Source organism: Lactuca virosa, chromosome 5, assembly GCF_052849685.1.
Source record: "Lactuca virosa cultivar CGN04683 chromosome 5, Lactuca_virosa_CGN04683_v6, whole genome shotgun sequence".
In the NCBI taxonomy this organism is placed as follows: Eukaryota; Viridiplantae; Streptophyta; class Magnoliopsida; order Asterales; family Asteraceae; genus Lactuca; species Lactuca virosa.
The window spans coordinates 207,836,159-207,850,027 of NC_136430.1; the positions used below are offsets into that span (position 1 = coordinate 207,836,159).

A 13,869-nucleotide genomic window follows, 5' to 3' on the forward strand; every position below is an offset into this window, starting at 1 on the left:
GGCAGACGGACTGGATGCCATCTGGGTGATTGTCAATCGGTTGACCAAATTCGCCCATTTCCTGCTAATAAAGGAAACGTATAAAATGGAAAAGCTGACCCGGATCTACATGAAGGAGGTCGTGAGATTGCTTGGTGTGCCAAAATCTATTATCTCCGACAGAGATAGCAGATTTACATCACGATTTTGGAAGTCGCTCCAGAGATCGTTGGGAACTCAGCTCGATATGAGCACTGCCTATCATCCCCAAACAGATGGCCAGAGTGAGAGGACCATCCAAACATTGGAAGATATGCTCCAAGCATGTGTGATAGACTTTGACAAAGCATGGGATAACCATTTGTCACTAATTGAATTCTCGTACAACAATAGCTATCACACAAGCATCAAGGTCGCCCCCTTTGAGGCTCTATACGAACGAAAATGCAGATCACCCCTCTGTTGGGCTGAGGTAGGGGATACACAACTGGAAAAAGAGCAGGTACCAAACAACACTCTTATTGGGCCCGAGATTATCAAGGAAACAACTAAGAAGATCGTTCAGATTACGGAACGACTCCAGTCATTACGAGACCGACAGAAGAGCTACGCTGACAGACGACGGAAGCCCCTAGAATTCCAAGTCGGTGATCGCGTACTGCTAAAGGTCTCTCCATGGAAAGGGATCATACTCTTTGGAAGGCGGGGAAAATTGAATCCAAGGTACATCGGACCATTCGAGATCCTTGCCAGGATCGGTCCGGTAGCTTACAAACTGCAGTTACCACCAGAACTCAGCAATGTACACCCTGTCTTTCATGTGTCAAACCTGAAGAAATGCCTATCTGACAAAACTCTCGTTGTTCTGCTTGATGAGATTGAGGTGAATGAAAACCTTCATTTCGTCGAGGAAGCCGCAGGAAAAATGGACGGGGAAGTGAAGCGAACAAAGCAAAGCCGCATTCCCTTTGTGAAGGTCCGATGGAGTGCCAAACGAGGACCTGACTTCACCTGGGAACGCGAAGACCAAATGATGCAAAAGTACCCACATCTCTACCCTACTTCGTGAAAGCTGCCTTAGAACGAATTTTGGGACGAAATTCCCTCTAACGGGGTGATGATGTCATAACTAGCAATGTAGGGTTGAGATTGTGATTCATGTACAAAACAATTTCCTTTATGTAACCTTACAACATCAAATTAGTGAAATTCAAACTACAATGTTATTTGAATACATATGAGCGTACATTGAGAATCAAGTTGAAATAGCCTCTTGCAAGCCCAAAAACTTGAACCAATAGCTAAACCCAATCAATTTTGGGCCTTGGCCCAAGAATTCTCGGCCAAAACACCCTAGGCCGAAAACCCTTTTCTTTGGGCTTTATAGGACTGAAAACCCTTTTATTGGGCCAAATCAAGCCCAAAAGCCCATACACACATCAAAACCGCAAACCCTTTATGGAGTTAGGGTGTTTTCGGCTACCCTAAAACCGAAAACCCCCCTTGGGTGGCCACTATGTCCGAAAACCATATAGATTTCGGTTGGAAGTAGACAAAAAAATACCAAAAAGGTAGTGACACCACATTATTATTCCACAAACCTCAAGGTAATTAACCACCATGTCTCCATGCTCATGTACTATTAACCTTCATGTATCTAAGCTAAGAAGTCAACCAATTTCCCTCCAATTAAGGGAGAGATCAGCCAATCCCACACCCACACACACACAAAAATCATTTGCAACCCATTCTACTCTCCAAACTCTCACTTTTTTCGGTCAAATTTTCGTGAACCACCTTCAAGAGAAGTTACATCTTCAAGTGGTCCTAAGAAATCTTGGTAAGTTTCTTGTAAAACTCAAATGATTTTATACACCAAAAGGTTAAGATCATCACATTTACACACCATTTTCGTGTGTAGCTTCTTAGAACATCACCCATTTTCGAGAATCTCTCCAAGCTCAAGGCTAGGCTCGACATTTATTCTTTCTTCTTCTTCCTACAACTCACGAAAAATACCAACCCCCATATTTCGTGTTTTTTCAAGCTTTTCGAAGGGGGATACAAGTCAAGTTTCGTTTACCCTTTGGATATTTACATGCACCAACTTGGTTATGAAATGATTCATGCATTTGATGTCGAAAAAATCATGCTTTCACACATAAAAATTGTGTTTGATGAACTTGTTACAGGTTAAAATGCTTTTGTCCATTGGACAAATCCATGCACGGACATATGTTGAACATGGAACATATACTTGCATTAAAGGATTTATATCTTTTGTTGAACATGGAACATATACTTGCATAAAATCGTGACTTATTGGAGTCAAACCAAAATAAAATATTTTGTGTACAAAACTTTCAAATCAGAAAAAGGTGTTAAATAAACCACAAAATTTATATTTTACTAAAAATGATTTTTATTAGTAAAATAGTCGTAAACTTGTCATCACTATTTTTGGATGGTTAAAAATCCAAGAAATTGTCATTATATTTACTACTAGTCGTGTTTGTCATAGACTATTTATACAAAAATGCTTTTTATTAAAAAAAAGTCCACACAATAGAAAATTGTAAACAAATAGTTGACATAACAGTTCGCGTGTCATAAACTGCATGTCGTAAACAACACACTATTGTAACCTGTAAAATGCGTGTCATTAAATTCCTGTCACGAATTTACACAAGTGATGTCATTTCATTATACAACAAAGGGAGTCAAAGTTCGCGTAAATCCGTTAAGGCTCTAGTGACACACCATCTTCACCATACCTACCTAGAGTACATTTTAAGTCCTGTATTATAACCAGAGTCTCCTGGAGGGAGAGCGAGATAGTTGTGTATAGATCTATACGGGATTGACAATCCCACACCTGAGTTGTTCGCTACAGCTAGACGGGCCAGTATAGGGTAACAAATATCTTACCAATTCTGACGCCTGAAGAACGTTGTACAGGCATAATAGTCACATTATCATGGTTATAATAACTCACTTAGGGATTAACAATACTATCTTGGTTTACGTGAAGCTTACACTTCATCGGTTTTATAAATTATAAAACTACATACTGCTTTTCAATATACTAATTCGGTCTTAGGATTTAAGACTACAGCTTTTCATACATCAGAAAAATATGGGAATTTCTGGGAACTTATACTTACAAGATACACAGTACATGCATGCATACATTTTTAGTCTTTGGTACAAGACATTCAATCATTTTTTTATAGAAAATATCGGATTTTCTGGAGATATACAATACTTTTCAAACAAAGTAGATACAAACCGTTTTCATACAAAAATGCTTATGAACTCACCAACTTTATAATTGACGCTTTTCAAAATGACTTGTATTATCAGGTAACCAGTAAGCAGGTACATAAGTCATCGGGAACTGGATTTTTGTTGCATTCCGGATTTGTTACTTTTCAGTTAATGATGTGTAAACTTTGAACAAATACACTTTGTAACAATGTAGGATTGTATCTCTTAATGTATGTTGTGTGGGTTTCTATGTCCATTTATATTCAATTGTTATGATACTATACAATGACGTCCTCCGCCCTCGGACGTTTCCGTCGTCTTTGTTCGGGGGTGTGACAAAAATAAACAGTAGGGATCATCCGAGTTAAAAATAAGTAAGGGACCAAACGCACAAATTACCTAAACTACAGGGACCATTCGTGTAATTTACTCTTACCTTTTCGGTTTGTTGACATCCGGGTAACTATCTTTTTTTGTACACATCTAGGTAACGAACTTTTTGGAAGTGTTCACATATGACCATTATGACCGGTTACGACCGAATGTAACCTGCTACAGCCGGTCATAATGGTCATATGTGAACACTTCTAAAAAATTCGTTACCTAGATGTGTACAAAAAAAAGATAGTTACCCAGATGTGAACAAACTGAAAGGTTAATTACCTTGATAAGTCTATTTCCCTATATAAATACCAAAAAAGTTAAATATAATAAAAGTTATGGAAAAGGTAATTTTATTATATCCATGTATAAAATAAAAATAATAGTATTAACACATTACAAAATAAGGGTACTAAGATAAACAAATGCACACTTCAGAGTCTTAAGAGCTATTTATTATTAAAAACACAATTGAAATCTTAAAACGCTTGAAATTAGCAAGGAACATAAACATGCATACAACACCCAATTATAATGAGAAGCTCATTACATTTAGAGTTTGCATTTTAGTTGTCAAATACACCAAAGGAAGAAGTAACACAACACCTAAAGTATCAAGTTATCTTTAGGCTGTGTTTGGCGCGCCAAAACTAACTGATAAGTTATCTTATTTTTAGAGTTTTTTTTAAGTTGTCATATTTAGCAAGCCAAAAAAGTAGCTTATAAGATAGCTTTTTAAAAAGCTACTTAGACTAGCTTTTTAGAATTTTTTTTTAATTTTCCAAATATATCATTGATTAATTATAGAAAACATATTCTTCTAAATTCATATTTATGTGATTTTATATCTTTCAGTTAGTTTATGGGAAAATGTCAGTGTAGCACGTCAAAGTTACGTCAATTATCTAATTTGGTCACTAAACACTTTTTTGGCAGTTATCTTTAGGCTGTGTTTGGCGCGCCAAAACTAACTGATAAGCTATCTTATTTTTAGAGTTTTTTTTAAGTTGTCATATTTAGCAAGCCAAAAAAGTAGTTTATAAGATAGCTTTTTAAAAAGCTACTTAGACTAGCTTTTTAGAATTTTTTTTTAATTTTTCAAATATATCATTGATTAATTATAGAAAACATATTCTTCTAAATTCATATTTATGTGATTTTATATCTTTCAGTTAGTTTATGGGAAAATGTCAGTGTAGCACGTCAAAGTTACGTCAATTATCTAATTTGGTCATTAAACTTTTTTTTTGCACAATAGACGTTTAGACTCATTTGTTACCTGTCAAATAGGGGAATTATCCAAATTCTACCCCGTTTCACCGGTTACTAAGCCTATGTGGCTTTATTATTATTTTTTTTTAATATGTGGCTTTTTTACCCTCATTTAAAACCTAAATTGAAAAAGCCCCGCCCTTTACCCAAGACCATCAGTACGTCTTCATCCAAGTTCCCACCACCACAAAAATCAATTGGCGATTGTGCTTCTTCTGCGTTCGTATCCTTTAAGCATAACAGAGATCGACACTGCTCTTTTGTCTCCTTCTATCAATCGATCACATGTCTCAATCAAAGAACGACACCCCCTTTTCCTCATTCCCAGTCGATCACAGGTACCTTCCTTCATTACGTCTTCTTTACAACTTTTCTATGTATGTACGTGTGTATGTGCGAGAATCCTCAGCAACAAGGAATCAAATTCCACTTTCTTCTTCTCAGTATCAAAATTTTAGAGATTGATAATGGCGATGGTGTTCATCGTGTTCACCAGTGAAAGAACATAGGAAGATGAAATATATGAAGAACTTCTCTCACTAACGATCTATTGATTTAGGGATTGGATTAGTGGTACGATGGCAACGGTGTAAGGTTGACGATGGTGATGTTATAAGGTTGATGAAAGTGGTGGTGGGAGATTGACGAAATCGGAATTTAGGGCTTGGATTTCTTTTTTTTTTTCAAGAACACAGATTCAACACATTAATGGGTTTCACATGTAACCAAAAACTGGAATTGCACCAAAAATCTGCAAATGAATGGGTTTCAAGAACACAAAATCGACACATTTGAATGATTGGTTTTTGGTTTGGGATTTGGTCATTTCGGCTGTGGGCGTAAATTGATTTCAGTTTCACGAAGATGGTTTTTGTTATGTGGGAAAAAACAATAACACTCACGGTGGTGGTGGTTTCTCTAAAATTTAAAAAGTTATAAGTATATTGTTATTTATCCATGTGGATTATATGATGTGGCTCATAAAAAATAAAGAGAAACTAATTATAAATGCCACGTCAGCATTTTAACCTGGTAACCTGCTAAATTCGAGAAAAATGGTTTAATTAATAGGTAAAAAACGAGTTTAGTGGTGTATTGCGCAAAAAACAGTTTAGTGACCAAATCGGATAATTGACGAAACTTTGATGTACTACAGTGACATTTTCCCTTAGTTTATCAGCTAGTTTTACAAAATGTTATTTTTAGTCAGCTGGCTATTTAGCTACCAACTAGTTTTCCATATAATTAGTTTTTCAGTTAACAGCTACCTTTTCAGCTTGTACGCCAAACATAGCCTAGTCTGTTACACAATCACTTAAAGTCTTAAAGTTGCCATTTTAGTTGTCAAAAATGTATTATTTGCTTAAAAGTCACCAGTTTGTGAGTAGTTATTCTATAATAACAAACCTATTATGGTTATTTTTTAATTAACCAAATAAAAGATACTGATAAGTTTTATATATCAATTTCCAAACAACAAACAATGTCTTTCTTTTTGGACAATAATTGCAGGATTCGATTCTAAAAAAGTAAATAAAATTCAAACTTTAAGGATATTTATCAGAGCTTAGTTACCGGAGATCTTAGTTACTGGTTAAAAAGTACCACATTCATTTGAAACAAACATTTAATTGAGGAATTTCATGAAACAATGTGGTGTTTGACCGTTTGTCTAAATAACTTGTAATATCAAGTTGCCATTGGCTCCTCAGTTGCCCTCCATTCTTCTTCAGCTTTATACAACACAAAGGACAATAAACTAAAGAAAAAACTAAAACAAAGATACCAAAACAATAACATAAACCCGGATAAGATGAAATTGTAGAGGTCGAATTTAGTTGTGAGGTGTCGAATCTTGTTGATAGCTTCGTTAGTTTGTAATCTTATTACAAGGGCATTTTAGTGTTCGAAGTCTAGTGTAATTAGTCCCTTGTATTTTTTTTGTTCGCTTTCTGTTCCCTATAAATAGGTGAACGGTACTAGAGTTAGATAATAACTTCGTTGTATTTTGTCTATTCACTCTGTACTCTCTTGAAGGCATATTGAGCCAAACAGACATTATTTACATGGTGTGTTCTACGTTTAATTATTAATCTGATTATATTCTTTTCACTCGATTGATTTTGCAACTACAGAAATAAGCGAACAAATTGCAGTAAAGCATCATAACTTTGTTCCAAAAAACTAGAATCACAACAAGGATTCATGATATAGTTCCATAAATACAACTACTCATGAGCATTAACAAAAGACAACATTGTCATCAAAATGACCATATCTATCACAAAAAGGAAAAAGGTTCCTGGTTTACCTTGTGTATGTAAATCATTAAAGTAGAAATTAACTCCATCCAAGATGAAGACATGAAGAAGCTTTTAGTTAAATATACATGAAAATATAAATTTAGATTTCGGGATCAAAAAGGTTAAGAGTAGACTCCTGCTGAATATTATTCTCAGCAAGAGTCCGCCCATTATCTATTTCCTTCGCTTCAAATATAAGTCTCTGGTGATCAGCGGAAATACCCTATTTGTCCTTAATCTTTTCCTTCACATCTTCAACGGTGTACAACTTTTCCACCTCCAGAATGATGATCTTCCAGTTCCCTTTCAAATTAATCACAACATAAATCAGGATATCATATCCTCCAAGCCTCAGAACCAGATCCAATGTAGACTCTTGTTGGATATTATAATCGGCCAAAGTTCTAACATCCTCAACGGTCTTTGCAGAAGTGACCAAACGTTGATGATGTGGTCGAATCCATTCAATGTCTTGAATCTTTGCCTTCGAAAAATCAATGGTCCCTGTAGCACCAAGAAAAGTCTTGATAGTCTTACCTGTCAAAGTCTTAACAAAAATATGATAACGACCTCCATACACCATCTCTACCATGTGCATTGTAGATTCATTCAGGATGTTATAATCACTAAAAGTTTTACCATCCTCTAGTCGCCTTCCATCACCGCGAAATACACGGTGTTCATGTATCGCCCCGATTCTCAGGTATTGACTTTTGATATAAGATTTTTCTTCGTTTCAAGGTCTACTCGACGAGTTGCTTGCCCGACTCGTCAAGTAGCAGCGGGTTGGTTCACGTGTTTGAGTGACCTACTCGCCGAGTCCAACTAGGGACTCGACGAGTAGGAGCTGGAGGATGAAACCCTAATTTTCGGGGTTTTTCACCCTATTTAAAGGATCATTGGCCTCCCCAGCCTCCCCTTCACAGCCCCTTGATACTCCATAACCCTAACTCATGTGAGTGTGATCCATTGTGTGTCTTAAGCCTTGAAGAAGGATTTTTGGTGAGAAAAGCTTGGGGAAACAAGTAGCTAGAAGCAAGGATCGCGTGGGAATCAGAGATCTACCTCAGTTGGCATCCTTTGGAAGGTATTAAGTCGTTATCTTAACCTCATTTCGTTCTAGATCTCTTTTGGGTGGATTTTAGGGCTTTTCTAGCATATTTGGAAGCCTTTCTTGTGTTTGAGCTAAGATCCGAAGTTGCAACTTCAGATCTGAACTCTCTTCGGTCTCTAAGTCCATAAAGCTTCCAGCTTTTGCAAGAATGAGACTCTCCTAAGGTGTAAAACTCCATTGCAAGCTTGGTTTTGTCATTTTGAGACTTTAGAGCTTTGCATGCACGTAAAGTTTGCAACTTTATGTGATAAACATGCCTTGGGCAGCTGGATCTACAATATGGAACCTTAGCATGGCTTAAAAAGCATCTGTATGGATGAAGGACTGAAGGGACTCGGTGAGTTCCATGGTCAACTCGGCGAGTCCGATGAAGATTGTTGTGGGCTCGGCGAGTCAGATTAGTGAGTCGGCGAGTTGGCTAGGGTTTTCCCAACCTTTGGTCATGTATGAGCTTGGCGAGTTGCAAGGGGAAACTTGACGGGTTGGCCAAGGAGTTTACGGCCGCAAACCTTAGGAACTCGACGAGTCACTCCAGTTTTTCATATAATTAGTTTTTCATATAATTAGTTTTTCAGCTAACAGCTAGCTTTTCAGCTTGTACGCCAAACATAGCCTAGTCTGTTACACAATCACTTAAAGTCTTAAAGTTGCCATTTTAGTTGTCAAAAATGTATTATTTGCTTAAAAGTCACCGGTTTGTGAGTGGTTATTCTATAATAACACACATATTATGGTTATTTTTTAATTAACCAAATAAAAGATACTGATAAGTTTTATATATCAATTTCCAAACAACAAACAATGTCTTTCTTTTTGGACAATAATTGCAGGATTCGATTCTAAAAAAGTAAATAAAATCCCAACTTTAAGGATATTTATCAGAGCTTAGTTACTGGAGATCTTAGTTACTGGTTAAAAAGTAACACATTCATATGAAACAAACATTTAATTGAGGAATTTCATGAAACAATGTGGCGTTTGACCGTTTGTCTAAATGACTTATAATATCAAGTTGCCCTTAGCTCCTCAGTTGCCCTCCATTCTTCTTCAGCTTTATACAGCACAAAGGACAATAAACTAAAGAAAAAACTAAAACAAAGATACCAAAACAATAACATAAACCCGGATAAGATGAAATTGTAGAGGTCGAATTTAGTTGTGAGGTGTCGAATCTTGTTGATAGCTTCGTTAGTTTGTAATCTTATTACAAGGGCATTTTAGTGTTCGAATTCTAATGTAATTAGTCCCTTGTATTTTTTTGTTCGCTTTCTGGTTCCCAATAAATAGGTGAACAGTACTAGAGTTAGATAATAACTTCGTTGTATTTTGTCTATTCACTCCGTACTCTCTTGAAGGCATATTGAGCCAAAGAGACATTATTTACATGGTGTGTTCTACATTTAATTATTAATCTGATTATATTCTTTTCACTCGATTGATTTTGCAACTACAGAAATAAGCGAACAAATTGCAGTAAAGCATCATAACTTTGTTCCAAAAAACTTGAATCACAACAAGGATTCATGATATAGTTCCATGACTACAACTACTCATGAGCATTAACAAAAAACAACATTGTCATCAAAATGACCATATCTATCACAAAAAGGAAAAAGGTTCCCGGTTTACCTTGTGTATGTAAATCATTAAAGTAGAAATTAACTCCATCCAAGATGAAGACATGAAGAAGCTTTTAGTTAAATATACATGAAAATATAAATTTAGATTTCAGGATCAAAAAGGTTAAGAGTAGACTCCTGCTGAATATTATAATCAGCAAGAGTCCGCCCATTATCTAGTTCCTTCGCTTCAAATATAAGTCTCTGGTGATCAGCGGGAATACCCTATTTGTCCTCAATCATTTCCTTCACATCTTCAACGGTGTACAACTTTTCCACCTCCAGAATGATGAACTTCTAGTTCCCTTTCAAATTAATCACAACATAAATCAGGATATCATATCCTCCAAGCCTCAGAACCAGATCCAATGTAGACTCTTGTTGGATATTATAATCGGCCAAAGTTCTAACATCCTCAACAGTCTTTGCAGAAGTGACCAAACGTTGATGATGTGGTCGAATCCCTTCAATGTCTTGAATCGTTGCCTTCGAATAATCAATGGTCCCTATAGCACCAAGAAAAAAGCCTTAACAAAAATATGATAATGACCTCCATACACCATCTCAACCATGTGCATTGTAGATTCATTCAGGATGTTATAATCACTAAACGTTTTACCATCCTCTAGTTGCCTTCCATCACCACTAAATACACGGTGTTCATGTATCGCCCCGATTCTCAGGTATTGACTTTTGATATAATATTTTTCTTGGTTTCAAGGTCTACTCGACGAGTTGCTTGCCCGACTCGTCGAGTAGCAGCGGGTTGGTCCACTTGTTTGAGTGACCTACTCTCCGACTCCAAGTAGGGACTCAACGAGTAGGAGCTGGAGGATGAAACCCTAATTTTCGGGGTTTTGCACCCTATTTAAAGGATCATTGGCCTCCCCAGCCTCTCCTTCACAGCCCCTTGATACTCCATAACCCTAACTCGTGTGAGTGTGATCCATTGTGTGTCTTAAGCCTTGAAGAAGGATTTTTGGTGAGAAAAGCTTGGGGAAACAAGTAGCTAGAAGCAAGGATCGTGTGGGAATCAGAGATCTACCTCAGTTGGCATCCTTTGGAAGGTATTAAGTCGTTATCTTAACCTCATTTCGTTCTAGATCTCTTTTGGGTGGATTTTAGGGCTTTTCTAGCATATTTGGAAGCCTTTCTTGTGTTTGAGCTAAGTTCCGAAGTTGCAACTTCATATCTGAACTCTCTTCGGTCTCTAAGTCCATAAAGCTTCCAGCTTTTGCAAGAATGAGACTCTCCTAAGGTGTAAAACTCCATTGCAAGCTTGGTTTTGTCATTTTGAGACTTTAGAGCTTTGCATGCACGTAAAGTTTGCAACTTTACGTGATAAACATGCCTTGGGCAGCTGGATCTACAATATGGAACCTTAGCATGGCTTAAAAAGCATCTGTATGGATGAAGGACTGAAGGGACTCGGTGAGTTCCATGGTCAACTCGGCGAGTCCGATGAAGATTGTTGTGGGCTCGGCGAGTCAGATTAGTGAGTCGGCGAGTTGGCTAGGGTTTTCCCAACCTTTGGTCATGTATGAGCTTGGCGAGTTGCAAGGGGAAACTTGACGGGTTGGCCAAGGAGTTTACGGCCGCAAACCTTAGGAACTCGACGAGTCACTCCAGTTTTTCATATAATTAGTTTTTCATATAATTAGTTTTTCAGCTAACAGCTAGCTTTTCAGCTTGTACGCCAAACATAGCCTAGTCTGTTACACAATCACTTAAAGTCTTAAAGTTGCCATTTTAGTTGTCAAAAATGTATTATTTGCTTAAAAGTCACCGGTTTGTGAGTGGTTATTCTATAATAACACACATATTATGGTTATTTTTTAATTAACCAAATAAAAGATACTGATAAGTTTTATATATCAATTTCCAAACAACAAACAATGTCTTTCTTTTTGGACAATAATTGCAGGATTCGATTCTAAAAAAGTAAATAAAATCCCAACTTTAAGGATATTTATCAGAGCTTAGTTACTGGAGATCTTAGTTACTGGTTAAAAAGTAACACATTCATATGAAACAAACATTTAATTGAGGAATTTCATGAAACAATGTGGCGTTTGACCGTTTGTCTAAATGACTTATAATATCAAGTTGCCCTTAGCTCCTCAGTTGCCCTCCATTCTTCTTCAGCTTTATACAGCACAAAGGACAATAAACTAAAGAAAAAAACTAAAACAAAGATACCAAAACAATAACATAAACCCGGATAAGATGAAATTGTAGAGGTCGAATTTAGTTGTGAGGTGTCGAATCTTGTTGATAGCTTCGTTAGTTTGTAATCTTATTACAAGGGCATTTTAGTGTTCGAAGTCTAGTGTAACTAGTCCCTTGTATTTTTTTGTTCGCTTTCTGGTTCCCTATAAATAGGTGAATGGTACTAGAGTTAGATAATAATTTCGTTGTATTTTGTCTATTCACTATGTACTCTCTTGAAAGCATATTGAGCCAAACAGACATTATTTACATGGTGTGTTCTACGTTTATTAATTACTCTGATTATATTCTTTTCACTTGATTGATTTGCAACTATAGAAATAAGCGAACAAATTGCAGTAAAGCATCATAACTTTTTTCAAAAAAACTTGAATCACAACAAGCTAGGATTCATGATATAGTTCCATGACTACAACTACTCATGAGCATTAACAAAAGACAACATTGTCATCAAAATGACCATATCTATCACAAAAAGGAAAAAGGTTCCCGGTTTACCTTGTGTATGTAAATCATTTAAGTAGAAATTAACTCCATCCAAGATGAAGACATGAAGAAGCTTTTAGTTAAATATACATGAAAATATAAATTTAGAGTTCGGGATCAAAAAGGTTAAGAGTAGACTCCTGCTGAATATTATAATCAGCAAGAGTCCGCCCATTATCTAGTTCCTTCGCTTCAAATATAAGTCTCTGGTGATCAGCGGGAATACCCTATTTGTCCTTAATCTTTTCCTTCACATCTTCAACGGTGTACAACTTTTCCACTTCCAGAATGATGATCTTCCAGTTCCCTTTCAAATTAATCACAACATAAATCAGGATATCATATCCACCAAGCCTCAGAACCAGATCCAATGTAGACTCTTGTTGGATATTATAATCGGCCAAAGTTCTAACATCCTCAACGGTCTTTGCAGAAGTGACCAAACGTTGATGATGTGGTCGAATCCATTCAATGTCTTGAATCTTTGCCTTCGAAAAATCAATGGTCCCTGTAGCACCAAGAAAAGTCTTGATAGTCTTACCTGTCAAAGTCTTAACAAAAATATGATAACGACCTCCATACACCATCTCTACCATGTGCATTGTAGATTCATTCAGGATGTTATAATCACTAAAAGTTTTACCATCCTCTAGTCGCCTTCCATCACCGCGAAATACACGGTGTTCATGTATCGCCCCGATTCTCAGGTATTGACTTTTGATATAAGATTTTTCTTCGTTTCAAGGTCTACTCGACGAGTTGCTTGCCCGACTCGTCGAGTAGCAGTGGGTTGGTTCACGTGTTTGAGTGACCTACTCGCCGAGTCCAACTAGGGACTCGACGAGTAGGAGCTGGAGGATGAAACCCTAATTTTCGGGGTTTTGCACCCTATTTAAAGGATCATTGGCCTCCCCATCCTCCCTTTCACAGCCCCTTGATACTCCATAACCCTAACTCGTGTGAGTGTGCTCCATTGTGTGTCTTAAGCCTTGAAGAAGGATTTTTTGGTGAGAAAAGCTTGGGGAAACAAGTAGCTAGAAGCAAGGATCGTGTGGGAATCAGAGATCTACCTCAGTTGGCATCCTTTGGAAGGTATTAAGTCGTTATCTTAACCTCATTTCGTTCTAGATCTCTCTTGGGTGGATTTTAGGGCTTTTCTAGCATATTTGGAAGCCTTTCTTGTGTTTGAGCTAAGATCTGAAGTTGCAGCTTCAGATCT

General features: G+C 36.9%; 1 pseudogene; it reads right to left on the reverse strand.

Annotated features, from left to right (window-relative positions):
- Nucleotides 1–1,056: 1,056 nt before the first annotated feature.
- LOC145112303 (polyubiquitin-like) lies at nt 1,057–13,768 on the reverse strand (annotated as a pseudogene).
- Nucleotides 13,769–13,869: the final 101 nt, after the last annotated feature.